Source organism: Phascolarctos cinereus, unplaced genomic scaffold (genome assembly GCF_003287225.1).
Source record: "Phascolarctos cinereus isolate Bilbo 61053 unplaced genomic scaffold, phaCin_HiC Scaffold_1;HRSCAF=81, whole genome shotgun sequence".
Taxonomy (NCBI): domain Eukaryota; kingdom Metazoa; phylum Chordata; class Mammalia; order Diprotodontia; family Phascolarctidae; genus Phascolarctos; species Phascolarctos cinereus.
Window position 1 is genome coordinate 26,125,005 of NW_027555514.1, and position 13,218 is coordinate 26,138,222.

The 13,218-nt window shown below is 37.7% G+C and overlaps 1 protein-coding gene and 1 pseudogene across 2 annotated transcripts in view; both read right to left on the bottom strand.

Annotated features, from left to right (window-relative positions):
- The window catches only part of ZCWPW2 (zinc finger CW-type and PWWP domain containing 2), a 150,290-nt gene that overhangs the window by 103,605 nt on the left and 33,467 nt on the right, over positions 1 to 13,218 (bottom strand). The window lies entirely within an intron of this gene.
- LOC110213068 (inositol polyphosphate 5-phosphatase K pseudogene) lies at positions 8,295 to 9,517 on the bottom strand (annotated as a pseudogene).

Here is a 13,218-nt window from a genome sequence, read left to right on the forward strand (position 1 = left end):
ACATAATTCATAGTAAACTACTAATAAGGTGAATAGGGTATAGCTTCTTATAAGATGTTTTCCAAACTGAGATGGATATGAAGGATGAGGCTTAGAGTAAGGTTACATGAATAGATATATTCTAGAGATTATAAAGAAATAATTGATGGGAAATGGCTTTGGGATGACTGTACAGAAAAATAGTGGTGAACTGAAATTGTGGCATGATACTATACTAGGAATTAAACTAAATAAATATTCTCCTAATGTCACAGATTTTATAGAATGAAAGCCTATTTTAGGCAATCCCACCTCTCTTACACATAGTCATAGCTTGTTTTTCCTCTCATCTTCAGCAACTTATGTGTAATAATAATAATAATAATAATAATAATAATAATAATAATAATAATGTAGCATTTATGTAGAGCTTTAAGGTTTGTAAAGATCCTTTCATATGTTACCTCATTTTATCTGTAGCACAAAATAAATCAGATTGATTAGATCCACCTCACCCAATTTCTCCATGAAATTCTTTGGGTCTTAAGAGAGAACTCAGGACAAATTTAGGCTCTTTACCAGCTTTTAAAACAAGTGAAGAGTGATCACTTAATCAAGGAGTATGCTAAGTATCTGAGGGACTCTTGGAACGGGTATATTGTGAGGCAGGAGTGGAAACAAACGACAACAGCTCCATTGAGATGTCTCAAGTAATGCCAGAGTAATAGAGCCAGCATGGCAGCAGAGCCTTTTTCTCTTGACAGACAGAAGTATTCAGGATGTCCTGACTCCTGCAGCAGGCAGGACTAGTAGCAAAGAGAACCATTTGTCCTACCAAAGGACTCGGCTATGCCTCAAAGTACCAAACTCAAAGAAGAGCCACAGAAGGCAACAATGCCTGTTGGAAGGTTCTGCCTAGTACAGAACTAAGATTCTACACCCACTTTTGAGATAGGTTGTTCTTTCTAAGGTATCTTTTTTGTTTTTGTCAGTTTTGTTCATATCTTATTTGATTTCCATATTTTATATTTTTGTATGTGTGTTTGTTTGGGGATTAGTAATTTGTTGATTTTCTATATTTCTTGGTGCATACAATTCAATGGCCTTTTTCTTGAATGTATTAATAAAGGTCTTTAAGGACATTAACTTTCACCTAAGAAATGCTGTAAGCCATGCAGTTGGTTATGCTATCATCATTTTCTTCAACATAATAATTTATTATTCTTATTTGTTCTTTGACATACTTATTCTTTAGGATAATATTACTTAAATTCCATTTACGTCTGAATCCTTTGTTCACACTTCCACTATTTATTTCAATGTTTAACACATTACGGCCTATAGGGATATAGCTATTATTTCTGCCTTTTAGCATTTATGTACACCCTAGCCCACTGTCATTTTTGTATAGGTTCCATGCAATGCTGAAAAACAGATACACTATTTAAGAGTGCTATTCAATCACCACACATTTATTATATTTAATTTTTCTAATATTCTGCTTAAATTGTTAATTTCTTATTTTTCTGTTGTATTTCCATGAGTCTGTAAGATATTGAAATTTCCTATAATTATTATCTTATCACATATCTATATATGCATATGTACATGAAGAGATATAAGAAAGGATGGAAGGAGAAAGGGAGAAGAAAGAGAGAGAAGAGAGAAAAGAGAAGAGAGAGGTAATGCTGCTTCATTATTTATGGGGCCTTTAAACATAATATTGTTTCCCTATTTGGCTACCTTAACCTTTCTCCCTTTTTACTGTTGTCTTCTCTGAGATCAAGACTGTTACTCCAGATTTTTTTGGATTCTGCTGAGAGATAATGGATTCTACAAAACTCTTATTTTAACTTTGTATGCATTTTTTCCCTTTTTTTGGAAGGGGGAGAATTGGGGTTAAGTGACTTGCCCAGGGTCACGAAGCTAGTGTCAAGTGTTTGATCTGAGGCTGAATTTGAACTCAGGTCCTCCTGACTTCAGGGTTGGTGCTCTATCCACTGCACCACCTAGCTGCTCTCTGTATGTATTTTTATGAAGTATAATTCTTATGAACAAGTTGTTGAGTTTTGCTTTCTAATGCATGCCACTTCCCTTTTCGTGATAGTTTAATCTATATACATTATAGTTTTGATTGAATTTTCTCTCCATTATATGCTGCTATGAACAGTTCTCTTTCCTACCCTTAACTTCAAACTTTGTAAGAAAAAAAGAATGAAATCAAGTACCAGATATTTTTAGGTTGTGTTGTTGAGACAATCTAATTTACTCTTCTCCTCTCTCACTTTGGGGGCAGCTAGGCTATCCATTGGATAGAACACCAGACCTAGAGTCCTAGAATACAATTAAGTGTCTGATAATTTCATCATGACAGCTAGATGGCCCAGTGGATAGAGCACAGGGGCTGGAGTTGTTGAATTTAAATCTGGCCTCAGACACTTACTAGCTCTGTGGCCCTAGGTAAGTCACTTAACTCTGTTTGTCTGTTTCCCTATCTGTAAAATGAGCTGGAGAAGGAATGGCAAACCACTCCAGTATCTTTGCAAAAACAAAAACAAACAAACAAAAAATGGGATCAGGAAGGGTTGGACATGACTGAACAACAACCTCCCCTTCTCTTTCAGTCCTGTCAAATCTCTTTTTATCTTTTTTCCCTCTTTCTTTAAGCTATCCATCCTCATTCAGTATATACCTAAAATCTAACCTACTTCTGGAAACTTTCTCTTTCCAATCCAAATCCAGTCCCATTATAGTCATTTTATGAGTACAGTGATATTTCTATAGTCATCTATATAGATATACATATAGATAGATAGATCTATCTGTATCTACATCTATCTACATCTATCTACATATATATATATAGATATACATATATAGATAGATCTATCTGTATCTACATCTATCTACATATATATGTGTGTATATATATATATATGTATGGAGAGAGAGAGAGAGAGAGAGAGAGAGAGAGAGACAGAGAGAGACAGAGAGAGAGAGAGACTATATATATAGCCACTGTAGCCATCACCACCACTACCACCATCATCATCATCCCTCGCTGGCCCAGCTCACATCAAAGTGAGGCTAATGATATTCCTGTTCCCCCAACTATTTATTCTATGATTGAACAATATTTTCCCGCAGTGCCCTCAATTTCAAGAAGAGTTCCTTTCCTCTCCTTCATTTAAAGTTTCTTGACAATTTGTGGGGTTTTTTTGATCCTTCTTGTTAATTGCTTCATTTTTTGTTTTTCTTCATTGATCCTTAAAGACATGGTATTTCTTGCCCTTTTAGTATGTGAACATTTACTCATCATTTAGCCTTTTTTTCTACCTTTTTTCTACCTTTCTTAAATTTTCTTTGTCCATAACTGTATTTCAATATAATTTATTTCCTTGGTAATCCTATGGATTTTATTTTATTCATTTAAAAACATAATTCTTGGCATAATTCTTGCTCCCTCCTATGTACCCCAGGATGGGGAGAAAAGGATTTCTAGCAACCAGGAACTGTGAGTTATCTCCTTTTCCACATGTGCTCTCTAAATGAAAGTCTGCTTTCTCCTGGACTCTCTGTATGGGCTGGTGGGAAAGTATATAACAGACTTTGAGGCTGAGAGATGGTTTTGCGCCAACTATTATTACTATAGCATGCTAGCAAGCACTGTTTATAAAAAGTTAATTAAGGCAGGGTGACTGCTTGGTATCAACTGATGATCATTATGGGAAATACACCAGCAGGGGCATGTGCCTCATAGTACTAAAAAAAAGACCATGCTCCAAACCTCAGGTCTATCTCTAGATACCTGGGGGGATGGAGTAACCACCTTCAGGGGACCCACTCATCAAAGAGAATAGATGAGCTAGTCATCTCAGAGCATGCCATACATTGCAGTAGTCTCCTAACTGGTCTCCTCGTCTGAAGTTTCTTTCCTCTCCACACAAGCTGCCAATCCTCCTAAAGTATGAGTTTAACCATGTCACTGCTCCCCTCAATAAACTTCATTGGCTCCCCTATTGCCTCTGGAATCAAGTGCAAAATCCTCTGTTTAGCCTTTCCTAAGTTAGCTCCAACCCACCTTTCCAGACTTGTTATATAGTTATTTCTTTTCCCTTCCTCTACCATCCTTATAAACTGGATTTCCCTTCCTCTACCATCCTTATAAACTGGATTTCTACGCAACACTCATCTCCTGTCTCCGTGCTTTTATAATGGCTGTCTCCCATACCTAAAACATTCTCTCTTCTCATCCGAATCCTGTACAATCCCTAGTTTCCTTAAAGTTCCCCTGAACTGCCACCTTCTATATAAAGTCTTTCCTGATCCCCCTAGTACTAGCAGCAAAGATATTTTGGTATGTTTTATATACATTTAAATATATATTTTCTTCTCCCCCAATATAATATATACACTTTGAAAACAGAGACAATATTATTTCTGTCATTGTGCCTAGTATGTAGGTGGTACTTAATAAATGTTTACTGATTGATTTGTTGCTGATCAAATTCAATTCAATTCAGTAAATTTATTAAGCATGGTAAACTTCTATTCAACTAAAATAAGCAGAACTAGGAAAATTATATTCAAAATGACTACAAGAATGTAAATGGAAACAACAAAACCAAAACAAACAAAACTGAATGTTTTGAAATTATAAAGACCGAACATGGGCCCAGAAGTACCATCTTCCCTTCTTTACAGAGAGGAAGTGCTATAGGTCTGGAACTCTGTATATAATGTCCAATTTGAGCAATCTGGGAGGGATATATTGGAAAATGTAGATGATATAGAAATAAAAGATAACAATTAATAGTTATAAAAATAAGGACCTTATTGGCCACCTTGAAGAAAGCAGTTTCAGTTGAATGATGGGGCAGAAAACCAAATTTCTAAGGGTTACAAAGTCAGTGATTATATCTTTACATCCAATGTCTCCATTCTCTTCTCTTTTCTCCTTTATTCTCTGGTGTGAGGGAATGCTGACTGACTTCGGTCAGAACCATTTGTGATTCTGTTTAATCAGGAAAAGTTTGGAGAAACAATGAAAATTGTGCAAGGATGGCTTTTGTGGAAGAATTAGAGAATCCTATAAGCAATAATTAAGAGGTTAAGAATTCATGATAGTGTAAGTCAAGCCAGTCTTTGAAAGAACATTTTTATATCTACAGATTTGTAACTCAGCCAAGTTGGGAAGCAGTCAGTCAATAAACATTTATTAAGCACTTACTATGAGCCAGACACTGTGCTAAGCACTAGGGAGATACAAAAAGAGAGCCTGCCCTAGAAGAGCTCACAATCTAAATGGGGGCTTGGGGAGGGAAGGGAGGACAAGAAAACAAAACAAATATGTACCAAAAACTACATATGAGATAAATAGGAAATAATTAAAAAAGGCACTAGAATTAAGAGGATTTGGAAAAGGCTTCCGGGAGAAGATGAGATTTTAGTTGGGACCCAAAGGAAGCCAGGGAAGCCAAGAGGTAGAGATGAATAGGGAGAGCATTCCAGTCATGGGGAACACCAGAGAAAATGCCCAGAGCCTAGAGAAGGAATGTCTTATTCATGTAATAGCAAGGAGTAGAGTGAAACTGGATCATAGTGGGGAATAAGGTATAAGACTGGAAAGGTGGAGAGAGTCTCTTTTACCCTTGCTATTTGAATGAACTCTGGGGGCTTTATTCTGTCACCTAATCACTGACAGGGCCTTCTGAGGACATTTGGAAAAACCTGGATGACATTTCACGAGAGAGAGCATGTTGGTTTTAACTAGACGAATATTCCATATAAATTTTTTTTTGCAGAGACAGGTGACCTTTCTGTCTATGAGTTATCTCAAGTTTATAATGTTATACCCCATGTACAAAACCATTTTTTGTACAAAAAAAATCTCTATCACATTTCTTCTTTTCCTAGAGAAAAAGAAGAAGACCAGACAGGTACCAATACAACTGTACTTAGTATAGTACTTTGGACACAGTGGATATTAAAATGCTAATGATTAATTGAACTAAAAAAAGTTTGAGGTAATTAGCTAGACTGTACAGAAGTTGACATTGCAGTTATTCTAGAGATATATAGAAAACAATTTTTGAAGCTGTCAAATTAAAAACATTGAATTTGACTATTTTGATAAAAACCCTACAAAGTTTATCTGAACTTACTAATGGAATGATGAAGGGATCAATAAAATAAGGATTTGCTTCTTGAATTCCTACAAAAGAATAAGAAGTACACTAAGCATCTCTACTAAAGAGGAGACTATATCTGATCAGAACTCATTAAAGGGCAGCTAGGTGGCGCAGTGGATAGAGCACCAGCCCTGGATTCAGGAGGACCTGAGTTCAAATCTGGCCTCAGACACATAACACTCACTAGCTGTGTGACCCTGGGCAAGTCACTTAACCCCCATGGCCCAACCAAAAAACAAAAACAAACCAAAAAAAAAGAAAAAAAAAAGAACTCTTTAGAAATTTTTCCTTCTTTGAGGGTTCTAATTGACCATTAAAATACTTTCTGAGGGACTTGACTACTAAAAAGAAAATAGTCAATACTAAAATAAAAGACAAATCTTTCCACAAACAATAGAGAAGCGAGTTAAAGCTTTTGTGCTGCCATTGATATTAACCAAAATTTTTATTGAAATGGCAGTAATCAAATAAGTTTTAAAAGTACTTCGGAAAAGAATATGAAACACTCTATTAAAAAGCCTTAAATTTTTTAAATGTATCAGAGAATTATAAGATTATAGAATTTTACAAACTAGGAAGGATCTAGTGCAGATAAGAAAACCAAAACCCAAATAACTTAAATGACTTGCTAATCACAGACCTAGTTCTTGTCAGAATTTATAATGGAACCCAGATCTGTAAGTATAATTTTAAAGTAGTTTCTGAGGTAAGCACTATAAAAACAAAGATGAAGTCCTCCACCTACCTTCCATGTACCCTTCCTCTTGACACCAACCTATAATTTATTTTCCATATTGCAAGGTGTGTGTACCATTGTCCATTGCTAGAACTTTCTTCTTTTTTTTCACTTTAAAAGCCACATCTCTATCCTCAAATATAACAGACACAGATGCACAGGCTCAAGCTGCTGGGGCGGGGAGCCAGGGCAGGGATAGCAGAAGCACAGGAAGTTGACATTCAAGGCTTCCAAAAGGGAAATGTCAAGCAGCCACTGACCTGGAGCCCCCCTCAGGGAGCTTCTCTGTGGAGAACAGGTCTCTGTGGTCACTGAATCAACCCCCTCCCTGGGCCTTCAGGAAGGAGGGAGGAAAGAACCGCAGTGATGTCACCAAGTGGGCTCCCTGAGATGCTGTTTCCTAGGAGATTAAGGCAGAGTTGCCATTTACCCCCTGTGGCTGGGGGTGGAGTTGAATGACTTAAAATTTCATGATGGAATGTTTTTTAAACATTCCCAGATGGCCTTAACTATCAGCTTGCCCAGTCCATGCAGAAGGGTCTCAAAGTTGTTTCCTGTGGGCTGGTATCTCACAGTACAGTGATGCTATGTGAATTGGCTCATAAGACATAGTTGCTGGGGTGAGGTATCCCAGAAAAGCTGAAAGAAGGTGAAGATGATGGGGTTCAGGGCCACAAGTCTTAGAGCTCCTCCTGGGAAGGCTGGAGCCATGGCTGTGTCACAGCCAAGGAAAGGATGCATCAGAACAGACTGACCTCCCTGTACACCATGACCTCAGGCTGCATCTCATAGCCAATCTGCTACCATATCAAAGCTACAGGCCTAATTCTCCATGCTGAAGGAGGGGCACATTAGGACATGCCCATCACTATGCCACCCCTGTCCTGCCACTGGACGAGAGATATGCTGCCAAGATTCCAAGATTCCTCCCTAAAACTTGGAGGGCTGCTGCCAATTGGTCAGAGGATCCTGTACAAATCTATCTCCCCATCCCTACCAGCCAGAGCCCTGGAGATGGAGTCAAGGAATGTGGGGCAGGGTGTCAGCTGGGGCATTTTGAAGGCAATCAGCCCTACCTGGGTTATGGGACAGGACAGGAGGGTGGAAGGAGGAAGGCTGGGGAGGAAGGAGAGGAAGAAGGGGAGCATATAAGAATCTCCCTATCACTCAGTTGACCATCCTTGAGTATACACCACAGGTGGACCAGCTGGCCTCATCCATATCTTGGTAAGTGAAACCTAATCTCAGTCCTGAACAGAACCAGGAGGTGATCAGGAAAGGCAGCTGCTCTGCAGGGGCTGCCCCTATCTTGAGAGAGCTGGACACACAAGCAGCTGCCATCTGGGGGAGCTGTGACTCCCCACCCCCATTTAGGCATCCACCCTGGCTCAATATATCAGTGGATTTCCTTTCTTTTCTCTCCAGTCTTCTGGGGTCATGGCATTTTCAGAGATCTGGAAAGGTTCACTCAGCCCCATTATAGCCTGAGTTGTTATTTTGTAACTGAGAAGAAACTCTTCCTCTTCCTCTGAGAAACCACTAGTATTGATATAAACCTGATGAAGCCCATCACACAAGAAGATCAAGTTGTCCTTGACACAAGCATAGGTCACACAGTCCTTCACGTGACATATCACAACCTGGTGAAGGCCAATCCAGTCCCAGGAGCTGCTGATGAAGTCAGGGCTTTGGTTGTAGCTGACCACCAAATCATAAGGTGTGATCCACTGGCCCTCAGGAATCAAGATGGCCAGTGGGGTTAACGATAGATTCTTCAGCTCCAGCTCAAAGGTCTCTGTGACTGGCTTGCGGTCACTGATTGTATATTTCATATGGCTTTCATAACTCTTCAATGTCAGAGAGAAGAAGCGATCACATTCCCCAGAGTCTACCGGGTTATTTAAGAGCTCCCACTTCAGCCTCCAAAGGATGTGGTCAGTCCATGCTGGTTTTCTTCTTTTCTCACTGGAATCATAATTTTCTGAGTTGACATCAAATGTATAAGTTGGCTGGAAGGGCAGAGGGCCCTCCTGGAATTGCTAGAACAGTGAATCTGTCTTCTTAATCATGTTGAGCTGATCTTTCTTCAGAGGATGCTGTACTCCTACTTGTTGATGGATTGCCAGATAAAACACAACCCGTAATCCTCAATGCAAAAATCTAGGTCACCAAACCACAGGAGGAGGTCATGGTCCAGGATGTTGGGGATGTCTTCTTTCTCAAAGTTCTGCATCTCTAGGACCTTGTCAAAGTCACTGAGTCGCTGGTCAATGTTGGACACGTGGGCCAGCAGGTGGCATTTGAGGAAGCAGATAGCATAGCCATATAGCCAAAAGCAGATGGCAACTCCTCCTTTGTTCCCCCAGTAGCCAGTATGGGTATAGTTGGTGTAAATGCCAGAAATGAAGGGCACAGAAAGGTAACTGATGATGCCAGACTTAACTTCCTGTAAAACAATGACACACATGTCTGTGTTCAAAGGTTCACTGTTTAGCAGGAGCAAGTCACTGACGTTGGTCGGGAGTGAAGCACATGCCACGTTCCAGGTCATGACATGCAACCTGAGCCTCTTGAGGTGCCTCATCTTTTTGACAGGCCATTCCATGACCATGGCAGCCCAGGGGTCTGTGACAGGGGAAGGAGCCCACGATGAGCTGAAGCTGGAGCCTCCCCAAGCCACAGCTGGGCCGGGCCCAAGCTGTGGCCCTTACTCCCACACCCACCTCCCCTTGCTGGGCCAAGCCAGCTGAGTGCACAGGCAGGTGGGTGGGTGGCGGGTCCCTGAGCAAGAACTTTCTTCTTTGTGAGTTTCTTATACTAATAAATCAGATTCCATCCCACTGTAAAATAAAACCTTATTCTATACTGTCCTAGTATCTACTTGCAATACACAATTTAAAACTTTATTATACCAGTTTCTGACAGTGTATGATTATAATCAATCAACATGCATTTATTAAGTAATGTGATGAGTATTTGTGGTTACATGTACAATCAGTCTTTTTACTTGATAGTCACACAGCTTATTAACTAGAACTAAAGCCAAAGTCAGTGTCTTGCTCACTATTTGTTTTATGTATGATCCCTGTAGACAAGGACTTATACTATTTTTGTACTCTCCAAGGGACTAATGGAGAAGTAGGCATGTGCTTCTTGAACACTTTGATGGATTTTTCATCTTCAGTGATGAGAGTGTTCCCTCCAACAGTCTGGATTATAACACATCCATTTCTTCCCAACTGTGCAACTTTTGTCCATGTCCTCCAGAAAATCCTCCACATAACTTTCTTAACATTTCATTGGACACCAATGAAACACATGGACTATCCACTAGTTAACTCCTGCTGTCCTAAGCAGTTGGCCCCATGCTCTTTCCTGGTTATACATCTCTGTGATGATATCTATTATGCCCCTTCTCTTGTAGAACTCATTATTGGTAGTTTTTTGCAGCATACTCTCTCCAATGTTCTTTGGCTAATCTGCACCTTTAATTTCTCAAAAACCATGGCATTTCATAACTCTCAGTCTCACAGTATCACCAGAAGAATAACTAATGTTAAGACTGACCTTTGTTTCAGGGAAAAGTAGGGTCATTAAAAGTTTTGTGCAGTAACTTAAGGATAATCTACCACATCCTCGTCTTACACAACTTAGACCCAGCTTATTGTCTATATGTCCAAGATAGATGTACTGGTGGACCAGTTTTATGAGTTGGCGAGCCTACTGTATATCATAGTCTGTAGAGCAGACATTTTTCATCTGCTTGAATTTTCCTTTGTGAAGAGTTAGGCCAAATATATGTGTGTGTGTGTGTGTGTGTGTGTGTGTGTGTGTGTGTCTGTGTGTCTGTGTGTCTGTGTCTGTGTGTGTGAAAACTCTTATCATTCTTATGACCTAAGAAAGACATTTTCTAGTCAATTTTCAATTGAAAAGAGATATTTGAAATTATATGGCATTGTTATGATTTAATACCCAGGAATGGAGCTTTATTAATATACAACCAATACATTAGTGTATGAATAAAACCCTAAACCCTATGTATTTTAATGGTTAAACTGAAATCTTATGCTCATTTTCAATTTTCAAGACTTGCCAGGTTGTCAAAGGATACAAATCATCATATGTTAATATATATGTATATATGTATACAATATGTATGCACATCACATATTTCTTTCCCAAATTTCATGACAAATGTAGTGCTTTTGACAATTTCCCTCTTCTCTATTTCTGTGATAATTCTGTTTTCTCCTTGTATGAAGATGCCATTCTTCTCTGTTCTACATTACTGTGGTGTTTCATAAAGGCAAAACTGAACAGAATATCTATGTATAAAAACACTTTTTCAATTTGTTGTGGCATTATATCTAGGTCAAAACTCATGAATTGTAAATGTAAGAGCTGTAGGTAATAAGAATACTTTGTGAGAGTGGATATACAGACTTAAGATTGCAGATATATGGCAAGCTTCTAATTTCAAAATCCATTTTGAATTGAAACATAGGAGAAGAGAAACAAAGCAGAAGTAGCCTACACTTTTTTGATTTTACAACTGCCTAGGACTTTGCCCTTCTCTTAGCACTAGATTGCTATGAAGGAGAAAGTATTCTAAGTCAATGACACTTCATGAGTGAAGAGCTTAGGAAAAATCCACTATGATAGTCTATTACAAAATGTTAAAGGGATTAAAAAGATTACTTTTAATTTATAGATAAAATTGTCAGATTTTCCTAGGAAATCAGGAATCACAATGAATAGAACTGAGAGGATAAACTGACATTAAGAAAATGTCATTATTACCCTAACATTGATACTTACTTTCAAATATAGCTAACTTAAATCTCTCGATTATTTTATGTTTGACATAACGATCAGTTCGTTCATCCAGGTTAATAGAATTCCTAGTATAGATTATAAAAAGCTTACTCTCTTGAGGCCAGATTCTCATTGCCTTCTGCTATCCATTTCTTCAGCATAAGGATTCCATTTGACTTCAAAGTGATTGTCATGTACAGAAGAAGATGAGGTGTCAGAGTAGAATGAAAATGGAACTAACAAAACAACAGTTTTATAGTTTTAAAAAATTGCTCCAAAAGATGATATCTGGTTCAAATTTTAGCTTACAAAGTATTGCCAAATTGAGATATATTGAAGGTAGCAATTCTGAACATTTTTAATTATAGAAAACATTTTCTGTTTAATTAAGTCTGATTCTGGATTCCAAAAATTAAATATCATGAAAAACAAGATAATTCATTGGAGAGCCACAAAAAATAATTAGCTTTAAGATATATAAAACAAAGAATAACTAAAGAAATTGAGATAATTTAGCACAAAGATGATAATAGACTTTTAGGATAATGGTCATTTATCTCCACTGAGGCAAAAAAATAAGTAAAAAGAAAAGAAAATGGGCTTACACTGCAGACTGAGAGACCTAGGTTAGTGAGAAGAAAACATTTTTCAAAAGAGATGCTCTAGAATTATGTCTTATTTCTTTTGCATATTTGCACAGCATCTAGATTAATGCTCTACACTCAGTGGGTAAACTAAATGTTGATGACTGTCATTTCACCTAATTCTGCTCAGTTTCTCTTCTACTTCCCATACAGCACCTGGAGCTGGCCGAGTATTCTACAGAACAGATGGATAAGAAATTACTTTTTTTCCCAATACTGTATTAAAAGTCATTACTAGTTGAATTGAATTTATTAAATGAAAACAGACTGCCATTCTCTGTAGCACCCCTCAAAATATTTCCTAACAACTTTATATACTGGGATCATTACAGTTATTTACTGCATTAAAATGAAATTGGCTAGACAAATGAATGAAACTAAACTCAGGAAAAAATCCTAGAAGAATTGCCAAAATTTCCTGTAAATTCCTATCGTCGTTGGATATTACTTTAAAGTACCATGGAAGAGCTAAGAAATAAAAAATTAGAAAAAAATCAATTTTTCTTGAATTGAAAGGTTGTGAAGTTTCATTGTACAACAGGACACGAGTCTTTAAAAACAGAATGTGTCCAATATGAATTCTTGTGAAGCATCAATTTTTATTATAATGTGACTGATGTATTCCAGTGGTAACATTATAACACACCAAAGGAGTTCTGTACGACATCAGAATTTAATGAGATAGTGTGAATAAATACATATACCACAGGAATGAAGATAAATGTCTACTTAGAATAGAAATTGTTTATAAGTGAATGAGAAAAATATTAATTGTTTTCTAAACAAAGCATACTTATTATTCTTTTGCTCCCAAACTCTGTCAAAAGAAACATATTCATTGTTAACTAAGGGA